We start from the raw sequence: 17,704 nt of genomic DNA, 5'->3' as shown, positions 1-17,704 counted from the left end.
CCGTAATCTTAACACCTTCTTTCAGAAGCTTGGCATTTCACATCATGTGTCTTGTCCTCATACACATCAGCAGAACGGTGCAGCTGATTGTAAGCACCGTCATATAGTTGAAACTGGTCTAACACTTCTTGCACATGCCTCTGTCCCGTTTCAGTTCTGGAGCGATGCCTTTGTTACTGCTTGTTTTTGATAAACAGGATTCCCACACGACTTCTTCATATGAAGTCCCCTCTAGAAGTGTTGCTTCATGAAAGTCCAGACTACTCCTTCCTCAAAGTGTTCGGTTGTGTGTGTTGGCCACATCTTCGCCCGTACAATAAGCATAAACTTGAGTATCGGTCGAAAAAATGTGTGTTCCTTGGGTACAATCCTCTCCACAAAGGTTACAAGTGTCTCTACATTCCATCAAACTGTGTTTACATTTCCCGTGATGTTGTGTTTGATGAGACTGTCTTTCCTTTTTCCACACTCACATCACCTACTAACACTCCTGTCGCCGAGTTGCACTCGTTTCTAGTTTTGCCTCATCAATTTGTGGATGCTGCATATTCTCCTTTGTTGTTGCCTAACCACGGTGTAGGGACTGGACGAGGTGCTCGACTAGAGCTTCTTGATGATGACGCGCCACCTACGTCAGCTATTGCTACACCGGCTGCCCCTACTGCCACGGCGGCTGCCACCGACGTCGATCCCGTGTGCATGCCTCATGCACGTGGATCCGCTGGCGTGCCCGCGTCGCCTGGGCTGGCCACCCCCGTGGCCTCGTCACCTGGGACTGCGGCCTCGCAGTCGCCTGGGTCGGCTGACCCCGCGGCTCGGTCGCCTGAGCCGGCGGCCTCACCGAGCGACGATGCGTGCATGTCCCATGCACGTGGGTTCGCTGGAGAGCCCGTGTCGCCCGGTGCCCCTGTGTCACCTGATCCGTCGTCGCCAACCACGCCGGGCCAATGTTCGTCAACCGCTCCAGGCCCGGTGACCGTGCTACCAGACGTTCTTGTGAACTTGCCTACAGGCATGTCTTCCTCGCCACTCCTGGACAGTAGCTCCCCTGTAGTGACAGCCTTGTCGCACCTCCGCCTGTCGTCCTGCGCCCTCATACTCGCAGCAAGAGTGGCATTTTTGAACCGAAGAAGCGCACTGACGGGACTATCGCATGGCTTGCGGCTTGTGTGGCGCATGCTAAAGCTGATCCGACGACTAAACCACGACACTTTCAGGCAGCGCTTCGCATTCCACACTGGCGTGCTTCGATGGAGCAGGAGATCCATGCTCTTCAGAAGAACAACACTTGGCGTCTGGTTCCACCTCCATACGGTGTCAATATCATTGACTCCAAATGGGTATTCAAGGTGAAAAAATATGCTGATGGCTCCATTGAGAGGTACAAGGCACGCCTGGTTGCAAAGGGATTCAAACAACGGTATGGCATTGACTATGAAGACACGTTCAGTCCTATTATTAAACCAACTACTATTCGTGTTCTTCTTTCCTTGGCTGTTACTCGAGGATGGTCGCGTCGAAAACTTGATGTTCAAAATGCTTTTCTCCATGGAGTTCTGGAAGAAGAGGTTTATATGCGTCAGCCGCCAGGGTTTGTTGATCCTGACCAACCACATCATTTATGTCGTCTTGTCAAGGCTCTCTATGGTCTGAAGCAGGCCCCTTGTGCGTGGCATGCACGTCTTGGAGCTGCTCTTCGTGCGCATGGTTTTGTGCCTTCTACAGCGGATACGTCTTTGTTTATTCTTCAGCGACCTGAGATGACTATGTACATTCTGGTCTATGTTGATGATATCATTCTTGTCAGTTCATCGGCTGCTGCTACGGACCGGCTTGTGTCCTCTCTCGGTGCTGAGTTTGCTGTTAAGGATCTTGGGAGACTCCATTACTTCCTGGGTCTCGAGGTGTTTCATTATGATGGTGGCCTGACTCTTACTCAGTGGAAGTACTCTCAGGATCTTCTACGTCGTGCTGGTATGTTGCAGTGCAAGATTGCCACGACTCCTATGTCTGCCACAGACGAATTGACAGCTTTTGATGGTGACTTGCTCTCTCTTGAGGATGCCACGGAGTATCGCAGTATTGTTGGTGGGCTGCAGTACTTGCTCGTTACTCGACCAGACATATCTTTTGCAGTTAACCGTGTGTGCCAGCACCTTCATGCACCACATGATCCTCACTGGTCAGCTGTTAAGCGCATCTTGCGCTATGTTCGTCACACTGGTTCATATGGTCTCCAATTTCAGCCTGCACGTTCTGGATTGATTTCAGCATTTTCTGATGCCGATTGGGCTGGTAGTCCTGATGATCAACGATCCATGGGGGGACATGTTGTGTTCTTTGGGCCTAACTTGATCGCCTGGCAAGCTCGCAAGCAAGCTACGGTGTCTCGGAGTAGTACCGAAGCCGAGTACAAAGCTGTTGCTAATGCCACAGTTGAGATCATATGGGTGCAGTCATTGCTTCGAGAGTTGAAGGTCTCCCCAACTCAGCCGCCTGTTCTTTGGTGTGATGACATCGGTGCCACATACCTTTCATTCAATCCAGTATTTCATGCCCGAACAAAGCACATCGAAGTTGACTATCATTTTGTGAGGGAACGTGTTGCTCAAAAGCTCCTTCAGATTAAGTTTGTTTCTTCTAAGGATCAGCTTGCTGATATTTTCACTAAACCCTTGCCCTTGCCTTCTTTTGAAGGATGTCGTAGCAATCTTAACCTCCTGAGTGTTTCAGGACATAGTTAAGATTGAGGGAGGGTGTTAGACTAAGTATATATTAGATATACGTGTTGTAACATAACTTGTATTTGTACGGTTCCTTCTTATAAATATATGACAGCCATACCCACCAAGAGTATCGAGCATTGTTCCAAACCCTAATACGTCTAACATACCCAGACAAAATGATCGATTTTCTTCCTGATGGCCTTCACTGCCATGTAACTTCAGTATCGATAATATGCCAAATTTAATGTCCAAATTACATTAGTTTCTATAAGGTGTCGATTATTTTTCTCAGCATGCATGTGTTATGAATTTTGATTTGGAAAAAAATACTAGAAAAATTAAAAAAACATTTTTTGCGTGGTAGATAATTTGATGTGTGAGACCCGCTCCAAATTTCAACTCATTTGGACATCTGAGTTGCTCTCGGCAAAAAAGACAAATCAGCGCCGTCCCATGTGCCGGCGACCCTGCGGTTCTCCTGGGATGGAGTGGTCCGTGAGTGGGTCAGCATGCCCCCCATCTGGCTTAGGGCGATGCCAAGGCATGAGCGGCTCTACCTCGAATAGTGGCGGACGCGCTGGCTGGCGGAGGAGCGCGCCGACGGCGAGCGCCAGATGCAGTGGGAGCGCGAGGCAGAGGAGCGCCGCGCCTGCGGTGTGGCAGCCCAGCCGATGGCGGAGGACGTCGCCAAAGCCAGTGAGACGACATTCCCCTGGGCTAGCGTGTTGCCGATGCTCGTCGACCTCACCGGCTCCAACGATGACGACCACGACGACGAGGATGCCTAGGGTAGCGTGTGTGCCTCATTTTTTTGTTTTATTTATTAATGTTTTAAATGTAATGTGGACTCTCGCCGGAATTTATGGCCAGCATTATGTTTAATTACGTTTTAGTTTCAAAATATTTTCATTTTTTCATTTTTCGCAAGCGCATAGAAAAATGGGTCAAGACAAAGTTGGGCGCAAGCGCCGACCCAAACGTGAAACCGAACAGGGGCGTCCGCTGGACCGACCCAAACGGACGAAAAGCAGACAAAGCGCGCGTCCGTTTCGATCGCCCGGTTGAAGTTGCTCTTACCACGTCTTTGCTATCCAGCCCATGGTGTTTGGTGGCAGCTCGACGTGGCGGCTGACAAGGCATCAGGAGTGCGTCGCTGACGAGCGTGGGTGAGGACCTGTAGGCTGGGAACACCGGTGAGGATGAAGGACAGTGGCAGTCGGCTGACGCGATGCGCACCACCAGGCCCACAACCAGCTTCGGATACGCATCATGCAGCTGATCGAGGCCGGAATTCTCGTCGCTATCGTCAACGGTGGCGAGGCAGAGGCGGCGCTTGAGGGTGGAGGCTGGACGCCATGGCCGAGGCGGGGGTGGCTAGGATCTTGAAGATGAGAAGTTGATGTGATGGCCGGGGAGCTGAGGTCGGCAGCGTTAAGGGGGCGTTGATGGGGATGAACGTTGGGACCGATTGTAGAGCTGGTTACGTTACACTTCATTGTTTGGTTGCCTTCTCAAGGAGTGCATGCATTTCTTACCCGCGTTTCATACATGTCTCAACTAGTCTAGGGGAGCAAAACACACGACAAATTAACATATGCATGTTGCCCTGTTTGCCTCCATTGCATCAATGACCACTTTAAGGCCGTCTGTTTGCTTGGCCGCATATGTGCTTAAGGGATGAGCAGATGCAAACCACCTGTTTGGCTGCGTACACGTTTGTGTTCTGTTCACCCCATTTAAATGTGGTGGCCTTACCATCACGTTAGCAGCACAACAACAGGCACAACTGACAACAGATTAAGAAGCAAACAATGGAAACAAACAATGCACATGAAGGTAAACAATAGATAAAGAGGCTAACTAACAGAACTACGACCATAATTAAAGATAACAAGGGCATCCCATGCTCCCCTGCTTCACACCAGGGTGCTGATCCTGGCTAAAATATGAACAAGTTCACAACACAATTTCAAACCATCACCATCATCACCACCACATACTACTAGCAGTTTCATACTATGACTGGGTACTAAACTGACGATCTAGAGCACAAGAGCAATGTCGCTGATGCAGTTGTGGCTGGTGCAGCGCACCCTGCACATGCTTGAGCTATCATGGTTGTAGATCTGCACCTTCAGGCCAAGCCTGGAGATCCACAGGACGAGCAGGTCGCGACGAACGATCCTATGGCAGCGCAGAAGTACTGCCAGCCCTGGCCAAACACCATCTTCCCCTGGAAGTTCTGTACCTGAACCCAAAACTCGCACCACTTATTCATCAATAGCCTGACGACATGCAAGAGCTTGGCCACTAGCCACTCCTTCATCATCTCCACAAACTTGGGAGGGATTACAAGCATGGCGAGATCCTCCATGTCCTTGATCTGGATGTAGAAACACAACGGCTCTCGGGGCCCCTCCTCATGGTCGGTCCTTGAAGATCGTCCCCTTGCCCTCATGAAGGTGACCCTGATAGGCAGGTTCACCCTCTTGATCCAGCGGTTCATGGGGATCAGGTCCTCGGTGCCCTCGGTGCCAACCATGACCTGGGCTCCCTCGTCGGCTACATCCCTTTGCGTCTTCATGATCTTGTCAGGTAAGATGACATGTGTAAATGCAAGAGCATTGGGATTTGACACTAACCAATGGCAATTTCCCAAGAGCAAGTGGCACTGATCAGTTCAGTTTCCAAAACATTAATGGCATGATCTAAAGCTAGCACTGCAAGTTGTGCCCGCTTGCACATTTGACAACATGCTACATTGGTAGTAGTACCTAAACGAGCAAAGACATGGTCCTACAACGTGTATGAGCATGCACATTTATCCTACCTACCATGAACACCATGCACGTAATGAAATCATGCACATACCCTGACTATGCCAGCACCAATCTAACTTCAACATCAAGCACAAACCCTGCCTATGAACATGAAGCATATGCTGACTCCAATCTACCATGAACAGCATGAACATGAAGCATGTGCCTACCCAATGCTAACTACAATGTAACTACCTATCTTGCAAGCACCAATCTACCATTGTGGAAGAAACACCATCACCTACTATGCATGAACACCTGAGGCAGTGCACAAAGCAATAGTAGCAGTCAAGAAGGAATCTATTGGAATCGAATCCAATCCAATCGATTCCAAGCCATGACTAATGCAGAAAACCCTAATCTACATCTATGAGCAAAGGGGAAGAGGGGAGAAAACCCCGACGGGAAGGAGATGGCGGGCGAAGAGGAGGACGAGCGACAACCGTCGGCATTGCCCCGGTGCCCGTGGCCACGCGGGAGTTCAAGGAAGATGGCGCCATTGTCCATGGCCCTGCCGCATTGCCCGGAGAAAACCCTCGACTAGGGGTTAAAGAACCTGCCCACAGGGGTTCCGAGCAGCAATACAGTGGATGTCCTCTCCGGCGACACCACGGAGCCTAGGACCACAAGGTCCGGATTTAGCGGCAGAACCAGAGTGGCCCACACCGCATTGGTCGGACAAGGGCACCTAGTGCAAAACAACGATGGCACGCGGATGGCCACCATCAGGTCGATGCCTGAGTTCGCGAGGCCGACCACCCACCGCTCTTGGATGCCGTTGCTGCCGGCGTAGATGGGGGTTAGGGGACATCGCGGCGGTGGTGAGCCATCGAAGGAGAGCGGGGTGGTGAGAAGAGTGAGAGAGAGAGAGAGTTATGTGAATGGAGAAGTTGACGGTGACACGGGAGAAGGAGGGGAGTTATTAGACATCCTGTTCGTCTCCTGCACTCCTCGAGGCATGCAGTGAAGAGGCACGCGGCTGCAGCGAGACTGGCTTGGCGAGAAACTGCTGATTCGGCCGTCACATGCGGGCCTGGCCCGAGAGTGATTTAAGTTCCATGCGGCTTGAGCAGTAAATGCAGCCCAGATAATGAAACAAATGTTTTCTTCCCGCGCGGGTCTGGTTAGACCTAAGGCCAACTCCAACGCACGACCCCAAATGGATGTCTGTTTTGTCCGGATTTTGACTGTTTTGGGGTGGTATGGGGCCATGTCCGCCTGGATTCGTGGATGCGGCGGATGGGCGCCCAATGCAAGGCTGCATTTCAGACGCATCTCGTCTGTTCACCAGCACAGTAGATAAAATGGAAATGATGCATATGAAATGGTTCAAATCAAACATAGCTCCCAAATAGTCTTTACAACCCAATCGAAATTTGTTTGCATGACAAGAAAACAATATCAAATAGTCTTACAACCCAATCAAAATTTGTTTGCATGACAAGAAATTAAACTCATAGATCTACTGGTTGCCAATGTGAGTCCACACGTGCTCAACCAAGTCATCCTAGAGCTGGACATGAGTATGCCAATCACGCAACTCCCGATGAAACTCGACAAACTGTTCAAAGAGGTTGCATGAGGTAGATGCTCAGGCTCAACATTTTTACCCTGGAAATCAAACCCTTGGTCGTAGATTCTATCATCACGCTCATCCTCCACGATCATGTTGTGCATGATCACACAAGCAATCATCACCTCCCAAAGCTTCTTCGTGTTCCATGTTAATGCAGGGTTACGAACGATACCCCACCGATACTGAAGCACACCGAAAGCATGCTCCACATCCTTCCTAGAACTCTCTTGCATTTGGGCAAACCTCTGTCTCTTCTCTCATTGTGGATTGGGTATGGTCTTCACTAGAGTGGACCACTAAGGATAGATGTCATAAGCTAGGTAATATCACTTTTTTAATGGTGGCAATTAACCTCAAAGTTGACCTCTAGGGAGTGTCTTTCCACAAGCCTTGCAAACACCTGAGGCCGCTGAAGAACACTAATAACATTCTGAGAACCAGCCATGCCAAAGAAAGAATGCCATATATATCTAGAGATCTTGTGAAGCCACAACTTCCAGTATAACAGTGGCACCTTTCACATGCCCCTTGTACTACCTCTGCCAAGCAAATGGACAGTTCTTCCACTTCCAGTGCATACAATCTATACTACCAAGCATGCCCAAAAAGCCCCTCTCAGCATTGATTGCCAACAACCTCTCTGTATCAGCGGCATTTGGCTCTCTAAGGTACTCTGGGCCGAACACTTCCACCACGGCTATGCAAAAACTATACAATGAGAGGAGACACATGGACTCACTCATGCGAACATACTCATCCACAAGATCACCAGCAATTCCATATGCAAGCTTGTGGATAGCCGTAGTGCATTTCTGGTATGAAGAGAAACCAAGCTTGCATAGAGCATCCTCTTGGCACTCAAAGTATGGGTCATGCACGACCACTTCCTCGCGAATACGATTGAACACATGCCTTCTCATTCAAAATCAGCGACGAAATTGATGTGACGTAAAGAGTGCACCATCCTTGAAGTAATCGACATAGAGAAGGGTGTGGCCTTTCTCCCTATTGCGGTCCAAGGCCAGAGCATGGCCGAGGATTAATCCCTTGTACCGAGGCCGCTTCCTGATACGCCCATTTTGCACCATGTTTTCCTACTGTTATTTATAATGTTTTTATACATAATAATGCCTTTTAGAGTATCTATAATGCCTTTTCTCTCATATTATGCAAGGTTTACACAAAGAGGAAGAATACCGCCAGCTGGAATTCTGGACCTGAAAAAGCTATGTCAGAGTTACCTATTCTGCACATCTCCAAATGTGCTGAAAATTTACGTATAATTGTTTTGGAATATATGAGGAATATTGGAGCAAATAACTACCAGAGGGGGCCCACCAGGTGGGCACAACCCTCCTGGGCGCGCTAGGGAGCCTAGGCGCGCCCTGGTGGGTTGTGCCCTCCTCGGCCCACCTTTAGTGCCCCTCTTTTGGTATATAAGACATTTTGACCTAGAAAAAAAATGAGGAGAGGACTTTCAGGATGAAGCGCCGCCGTCTTGAGGCGGAACTTGGGCAGGAGCACTTTTGCCCTCCGACGGAGCGATTCCGTTGGGGGAACTTCCCTCCCCGAGGGGGAAATCATCGTCATCATCATCACCAACAACTCTCCCATCTTAGGGAGGGCAATCTCCATCAACATCTTCAACGACACCATCTCCTCTCAAATCCTAGTTCATCTCTTGTGTTCAATCTTTGTACCGAAACCTGAGATTGGTGCTTGTGGGTGACTAGTAGTGTTGATTGCATCTTGGAGTTGATTACTATATGGTTTATTTGGTGGAAGATTATATGTTCAGATCCATTATGCTATTTAGTACCCCCTCTGATCTTGAGCATGATTATTATTTATGAGTAGTTACTTTTGTTCTTGAGGTCACGGGAGAAGTCATGTTGCAAGTAATCATGTGAACTTGATATGTGTTCGACATTTTGACGATATGTATGTTGTGATTCCCTTAGTGGTGTCATGTGAACGTCTACTACATGACACTTCACCATATTTGGGCCTAAGGGAATGCACTGTGGAGTAGTTGTTAGATAATGGGTTGCTAGAGTGACAGAAGCTTAAACCCTAGTTTATGCGCTACTTCTAAGGGACTGATTTGGATCCAAAAGTTTAATGCTATGTTAGATTTTATGTTAATACTTTTCTCGTAGTTGCGGATGCTTACGAGGGGGTTACTCATAAGTATAAGGTTTGTTCAAGTAAGAACAACACCTAAGCACCAGTCCACCCACATCTCCCCTAATAATAAAGCATCTATTGCTTCTGGTGGTACGTCACCTGATTTGCCCTTAAAGTTGCTAAATATTACCCGCCAATGCCACCTATAAATGAGGAAACATGTTTCAGTTTTTTTCGCGGCGGTGGTTACTGGTTTATCTAGATGCGGTGTCCCAAAGATAGTAAGATGACTCAAGTTGTGCATTGGCCCGGGCGTTGGTCTTGTATCCGTGTGACGCGTGTTCGAGCCTTGGCTCTCTCATCTTTTTCATCTTTTTTGTTTTTCCCTGACAGATTAAAATGATCTTCAAAATATTCATCTTTCAAACACTAACTCAAAATATAACATGCTATATATGAAAAAATACATGAGAAAAAAACACCAGATCAAAATATAACATGTTATATATGAAAAAACATGAGAAATGTATATAAATTTTAAATATACATACATACATACATACCTGAAAAATCCTTTTGCCAGCCTAACTTTTTTTTACGTCTAACAAATTAAAATGGTCTTAAAAATATTTATCTTTCAAACACTAACTCAAAATATAACATGTTATATATGAAAAGAAAACCGAGAAAAATGTGTATACATTTTAAATATACATACATACATACCTAAAAAATCCTTTTGTCGGCCTAATTTTTTACGTCGCATTCGTCCGAGTCAGGCACAAACCATACCATTTATACGTGTATGCATTCCATGGAGAGACCGGGAGAAGAAGTACTGCTACCGCAACTTTTGATCGCCCTAAACATACTTATGATTTGGCATTGATTAGTCTACAAGTTTACAATGAGATAGGGAGCTCGTAGATGTTTGGAACCAGGCTGGCTCTGCATGCCTCGCTTCCCTCGAGTGGGAGCTCACAGGAGAAGCAGCTCTCTGACTGGGAGGTTGACACGGCCATCAATGTTGAATCGGTCACTCACATATCTTCTTTGACTTAGAGCTCAAGTTGATGTACATGCCTTTGCCTACTGACCAACTGACCATCAACTACAACAACACATGCAGTAACGGATGTTGCAAAAGCTAGGTAGATGCTTTCTACGGGACCATACAGTATTTGACACGTACTCCCTCTGTAAAGAATTAAATGCTCTTATACTTCTTTATAGAGGAAGCACTATTTTTCAAGTTGAATATATTTGTAGGTAACCTATATCTTTCTTACCCTTCATCGTCGATGGTACCAAATATTTCCATATGCATCATCCCACCCAAATATATTGACGCGACATCACAGCCTTCTATTGCAGCTATAATTATTACCATCAAGGGATGTGGACACTAGCTCCACGAGGAGCATTTGGTTATATAACCCAGATACAAGCAAATCAAAATCATTAATTGTGCTTACAAGGAAAGTAAAATAGATCACTGCTCCAGTTATTAAGATGGCACTCAGAGTAGGCCTTGACCTCCACCTCTCCTTTCTAACTGGCATTTGCTCAGTATGACGATGAATAAAACTTGCAAAAGGGAGGAAGGATGAACAGGTTGATGACAATGACGAGACAGAGCAATTGTGATAAGTGACAAAACATAATTTTGTTACCCCGTTGCAACGCACGGGCTCTTTTGCTAGTATTAAATTATCAAAGTAGCGAACACAAATCAAACCAACATGATGAAAGTGATATGATGAAATTCCCGTGTACCCTCAAGAATGCTTTGCTAATCATAAGAGACCATTTTGGCTTGTCCTTTGCCACAAAAGGATTTGGCCACCTTGCTGCACTTTATTTACCATTACCCTTACTTGCTCGTTTCAAATTATCTTGCTATCAAACTATCTGTTACCCACTATTTCAGTGCTTGCAGAAAATACCTTGCTGAGAACCACTTGTCATTTCCTTCTGCTCCTCGTTGGGTTCGACACTCTTACTTATTAAAAGGAGTACGATTGATCCCCTATACTTGTGGGTCATCAAGGCTCTTTTCTGGCGTCGTTGCCGGGGAGACATCATCAACATATATCAAGTTCCTAATCACAAATCTTATCTCCTTGCAATTTATATTATTTGCCATATGCCTCTCGTTTTCATATCCCCCACTTCACAAAAATTTGCCGTTTTATTCACTCTCTTTTTGGTTCGCCGTTTTCTCGTCAGGTTTGTTTTTGCGTGCATTCTTGTTTCCGTAGTCACGATGACTCAAGAGAACACCAAGTTGGGTGATTTCTCCAATACCAACAATAATGATTTTATTAGCACTGCGATCGCTCCTCCCGCCACTAGTGCGGAATCTTGTGATATTAATGCCGCTTTGTTGAATCTTATTATGAAAGATCAGTTTTCTGGTACTCCTAATGAGGATGTTGCGTCCCACCTTAACACATTCATAGAATTATGTGATATGCAAAAAAAAAGATGTGGACAATGATATTGTGAAGTTGAAATTATTTCTGTTTTCTTTGCGAGATCGTGCAAAAGTTTGGTTTTATTCTATGCCTCGCAATAGTATCGATTCTTGGGATAAATGCAAAGATGCTTTCATTACTAAGTATTTTCCACCCGCGAAAATTATTTCCCTTAGAATTCAAATCATGTCGGCGCCCTAGAGATCGGTTCGAAGCTGGTCCAGCGCAGTGTAGGCCTCCTCCAGCAGCCCGAGCCTGATGGGTGGGGTGCAGTCTGCCAATGCGAGAGCCTGGGGAGGAGGCGGCACCGGCGCCTGGATTGGCGACGTAGTAGTAAGGTCAGCAGGGGGCTCCGGAGCCCCTGAACCTCCCGCGGGTGCAACGGGGACGGGCGGCTCAGGAGTCTGCTGAGCCATGGAGGCAACCTTCTCCCGAGGCTTTGCCATCGTGCATTGAGGGGCCCGCTTCATCATGGGCAAGCGCGAGGCACACTCCTTTGTCTGTGCCAGGGCCATCAGGGCCGTGGCAGACGGCGTCGCCTCCGGGGTGCCGGACACCTCCTTCCTCTTCTTCAGCATGGTCTCCATCCTGGTCACCCGAAGGGGAGTGTTGTGGGCACGACATCAAGTATATATGGCAAATGACAACAAGGCAAGATACTTATTCGTCAGCAGCGATGTAACCCGTTTTCCTGGCTAGGGCCAGGGCGCCCCGAACCTTCTTGAGCGCAGGTTTCATCGCACCCTAAGAATCGGCAAGGCACTCGACGGCTGGCCTTAGTACGACAGCGACATGTGACGAGGCAGAGGTGTCGATTCAAGGAAGGGATGCTGTCGTGCCCTTCTTTGGGGTTGCTCGTCCCAGCTTCCGCACGGGGTGGCCCCAGACCTCGTGACAACCCCAGTGGAGCGTGACTCCTCGACTGGGGGCTCAGCGGCATCGTCATCATCGGAAAGGCTGCGAAGAAGCTCGCTCTGTGACGGGGGAGAGGTCTCTGTCGCATCGTCCACAGTCGCCCCTGAGTCCTCCTCCCCCTTCTCCCTGGAGTCATCATCGTAAGACACTGGTACCAGGGAGTTGGGAGCTCAGGCGGCACGAGCCCCAACTCATTGAAGATGGGCATGGCGGCGGCCAGGTCCGCCTCGTTGCCACGATGGTACAATGGGATGTAGGCTGCCGGGAGGCTACCCGGATCCTTCTCGAGCAGGGTGAGCACGACCTTGCTAAGCTCTTCGTCTGTCGAGATCCCCGGGCGCAGCCGGATGTCGTCCTTTGCGCCCTTGAAATCCCACATAGGGCGTGGGTGTGCTTGGAGCGGGGCCAGACGCTGCGTTAGGAACTCGTTAACGAGCATGGCCCCTGTCAGCGCCCCAGACACCATGTCTGCCTTCATCTTCCTTAGGACCGGCGCCGCCCGGGCGTCGGTGAGCTTCTCATGACCCCACCAGTCGAGCTTCTTCGGCAGCCCAGTCGGCAATTCCAGATGCGCATGGGAGCCCTTGGCGTCCATGAAGACCCACTTGCGCTGGAAGTTCTCCACCTTCTTCCTGGCCCTCAGAAGCGTGTTGCCGCTGTGGGTCGCGGCAAAGGAGACGCAGCCGAAGCGATGGGTCGGGTCGTGCATCCGGAGATAGAAGAAGTGGCGGAGGAGCGCCATGGAGGGCATCACTCCCACGAACGCCTCGTAGTAGAAGGCAAAGATGGACAAGAGAAGGATGGAGTTGGGCTGCAGATGCAAAGCCTGAATCTGGTAGTGGTCAAGGACATCGATGAAGAACCTAGAGAAGGGCGGGACGAGCCCCGTGAATATGTTATGGAGGAAGAAGGGATAGAACGTCCCCGCCAAGGTCCGAGGGTCGATGGAGCCGGCCAGGAGCATCGTCTCCCTCCCCTCGTTGTCGTTGCTCGTCGTCAGCGGGAGTGCGGCGGTGAAGTGCTTCCTCTCGGTGATGGAGGTGTTGGGGAACGTGGTAATTTCAAAAAAATCCTACGATCATGCAAGATCTATCTATGTGATGCATAGCAACGAGAAGGGAGAGTGTGTCCACGTACCCTCGTAGACCAAAAGCGGAAGCGTTTAGTTCACGTGGTTGATGTAGTCGAACGTATTTGCTATCCAACCGATCCAAGCACCGAACATACGGCACCTCTGCGTTCAGCACACTTCAGCTCAGTGGCGTCCCACGAACTCTAGATCCAGCTGAGGTCGAGGGAGAGTTTCGCCAGGACGACGGCGTGGTGATGGTGATGATGAAGTTACCGGCGCAGGGCTTCGCCTAAGCACTACGATGGTATGACCGAGGTGGAAATCTGTGGAAGGGGGCACCGCACACGGCTAAAAGATCAACTTGATCAACTTGTGTGTCTATGGAGTGCCCCCTTCCCCCGTATATAAAGGAGGGGAGGAGGGGGCTGATGATGATATACACATAGGGTAGGGTCATAGGCCTGACCTATACGCCCTACCCAAGGTCATTACCCTAGAATCAAAGACATCCAAGGGACAGCAGGGAGTACCAATTGAAGTCGTCGAGTGCAATCCACTCGACCAGTCATATCACTCGGGTATCCCCCCCTCCTGGTACCACTCGACCAAGATGAAGTCATTCGAGCATACGAGAAACCATTCAACCTACAAAAGACCAGGAGTCTCACAAGATAGTAACAGTCAGGCGTTCACTCTATAGTCTTAAAGATCATTAACAACACTTTATAGCTGGCGTTATCAATAACGCCCTATCTTTATGTACATTGAACTCCCGTAACGGAGGTGGGCTGGGGTCCTGGAGCACTCTATATAAGCCACCCCCTCCTATGGGACAAGGTTTCGCACCCCCTGTAACACACACTCTCATATTCCAGTCGACCGCCTCAGGGCACCGAGACATAGGGCTTTTACCTCCTCCGAGAGGGGCCTGAACTCGTAAAATCTTGCATACAATCTCACCGTAGCTAGGACCTTGCCTCCTCATACGTACCCCCTATACTTACTGTCAGACTTAGTACCATGACAGTTGGCGCCATCGTGGAGCAAAGCGTCTTAGCAACTTCCGGCGAGGTTGCATTTTCTTCGATCTTCATCAACATGGTTTCCGGTGGCAGTTTGATCATGGGCCACGAGTTCCGACTTGGGGCGCTCACTTTCGTCGTTGACGACTCCGCCTGGCTCCAGGAAGCCGGCCTCGACATCGAGGCCCTCCCGATCCGTGGTTCATCGCACTTCCACGTGAGTGCCTGCGGCGTCCTCCTTCGGCAGCCGTCGACCCCATGTCAGTCAGTCCTCGCGTCGTCGTCTCACTCTGCTGGACGCCACCGCAAGCGATCTGGTCGATCACGACTCCAACGGTGGGTGAAGCACGCGGTGGCTCGTTAGGCGTTCACCCCCAAGTCGCGGCGATTGAGCCCGACGTATTTCACTGCGGTTTAGTCGACCTGTCGACTGATTTCGCAGACACCTTTTTCGAAAGCGGGAGTTGTGACCCTGTGGCGGAAGTCCTCATGGTCGACTCCCATCGCGGCCCACCTGGTTTTCGTCGCAGCGGCGGCGACAGTGACGGCGACGACACATCATTCGGCCATGAGGAGTATCAGCCCCAACCTCTCAGCTCGCAGCAGAGGGAGGAGCTGCACCGCCGCAACATGGAGGCTCTCCAGAACCCCATCTTAGGGGAAACCGCCGAGGCTCGGGCCTTGGAGGCAGTGTGCCTAGCCACGCTGGCCGAGCGTACTCGTTTGGATAATCTCCAACATTCTCTCAATGAGCGTGCCTGTCGACTGATCCCCGAGTCCAGTCGGCGTCCACGGCAATTGTTTCCACTAGAAACTCAGGTATTCCGCACACGGATTCAGAATCTTGCAGCTGTTGCAGGTATCACAGAGTCCATTCAGCCATCCCGTTCAAAGGCTGGAAGAGGCTTGGAACAGATCAGGGCGCTGCTCTAAGCAACAGGAGACCGAAACTCCGCCGTGTCCTAGTCACGAAATAGAATTCATAGAAGATCAGTAAGGGCACACACTGTTCAGTCGGCACATAGTCCTAGGTCGCCATTGCAACGTGGAGATCGTGATCGCCGCCAAGATCGACACATGGGAAGAGCTCATGGAGAGTATGATCATGAGTACTCCCGTGACAACCACCGTCGAGTGCCTTCGCCCCTTCTGAGGGGCGAGTCATACGCGCCCCGGAGGTATGATGACAGGCGTCCATACGGAAATGACCGCAGAGTTCCAGTCGACCCCAGAGAGCCCGACTTTGACGCAAGGTCAGCCCTTGTGCAGGGTTTGGTCGATCAGAATAGAGCATATAGAGAAGGGCTGGATAGAGACAGGCCCAGTGGAAGCAGGGTCCATGTCTCCGCCCAGAGTGTTTCGGAAGAGCCATCAGAGCTGTTGAGATCCCTCATAACTTTAGATTGGCGACTGGCGTCAGTAAGTTCACAGGGGAGTCAAAGCCCGATACTTGGCTTGAATATTACCGAGTGGCTGTGCACATTGGTGGCGACAGCGATGAGGTGGCCATGAAGCACCTCCCTCTGATGCTTGAAGGTTCTGCGAGGGCTTGGCTGAATCAGTTGGCCCCTGGGAGCATTTTGAGTTGGGATGAGTTGGCCCGAGTGTTTACCAGAACATTTGAGAGCACCTGCAAGAGACCTGCTGGTCTACCGGAGCTGCAGCATTGCATGCAGAAACCGAATGAAACCTTGAGAGACTATATCCAGAGATGGATCACTCTGCACCATACAATGGAGAATGTGTCATATCACCAAGCAGTCTGTGCATTCAAGGAAGGCGTTCGGTACAGAGAGCTCAATCTGAAGTTCGGTCGGACAGGAGATATGTCCCTGACTCGGATGATGGAGATTGCCACCAATTACGCTAACGACGAAGAAGAAGACCGACACCGTAGTGGTAAGAACATACCAGTCGCCCAGGACACTGGAGGAGGAAATTCCAGTCGGAAGCAGAAGCGAAAGGCTGAGGCAGCAGGCCCTGCCGAGGCAGCAGTGTTGAATCAAGGAAAGTTCAAGGGGAAGCCCAAAGGGCCTTGGATCCCCAAGAAGGTGAAGGACCAAGCAGGAAATGATGTGATGGATTTGTCGTGTCATATTCACACCAAGAAGGACGAGGAGGGGAACCTGGTTCTCCCCAAGCATACGACTCGACAATGTCGACTCTTAATCCAGAGTTTTCGAGAAAGCCAACCCAATGAAAAGGACAAAGGGTCCGATAAGGAAGAAGATAAGGATGATGATGGTGGTTACCCCAATGTCAATGCCACCTTGGTGATTTTTGCTGATCTTGAGAGCAAAAGTCGACTGAAGGTCATTAACAGAGAGGTGAACATGGTTGCTCCGACAATATCAAAGTATTTGAAGTGGTCAAAAAAACTCCATTACATTCGACCAGTCCAACCACCCGCCACGCGTAGCTACCCCTGGGCGGCAAGCGCTGGTGGTCGACCCAGTCGTTGGGGGCACCCGACTGACCAAGGATTTGATGGATGGTGGCAGTGGTCTGAATATCCTGTATGCTGAGGCTCTCAAAGGAATGGGCATTCTGATGTCCAAACTCAGCGAGAGCAACATGCGATTCCACGGAGTCATCCCAGGAAAGAAAGCCGACTCACTCGGTCAGATAACTGTTGACGTGGTTTTCGGCGATGAGAAGAATTACCGCAAGGAAAAGTTGACATTTGAGGTTGCGGATTTCCAGAGTGCCTATCATGCCATTCTGGGCAGACCTACCTATGCTAGCTTCATGGCTCGACCGTGTTATGTGTACCTCAAGATGAAGATGCCTGGCCCCAGGGGCGTGATAACGGTTTTAGGTAACCTTCAGAGAGCAGAAGAATGTCTTTAGGACGGTGCAAAGATAGCAGATGGGCAGATGGCAGCATTAGAGTTTCAAGAGTACCAAAAAACTGCAGATCCGAGTGATTTGCTGCGTGCCAAGAGGCCTGCCTTGGAGTCCGCATTTCAG

This window comes from Triticum aestivum, chromosome 5B (assembly GCF_018294505.1).
Source record: "Triticum aestivum cultivar Chinese Spring chromosome 5B, IWGSC CS RefSeq v2.1, whole genome shotgun sequence".
Lineage (NCBI taxonomy): Eukaryota > Viridiplantae > Streptophyta > Magnoliopsida > Poales > Poaceae > Triticum > Triticum aestivum.
This window is presented reverse-complemented; position numbering follows the sequence as displayed.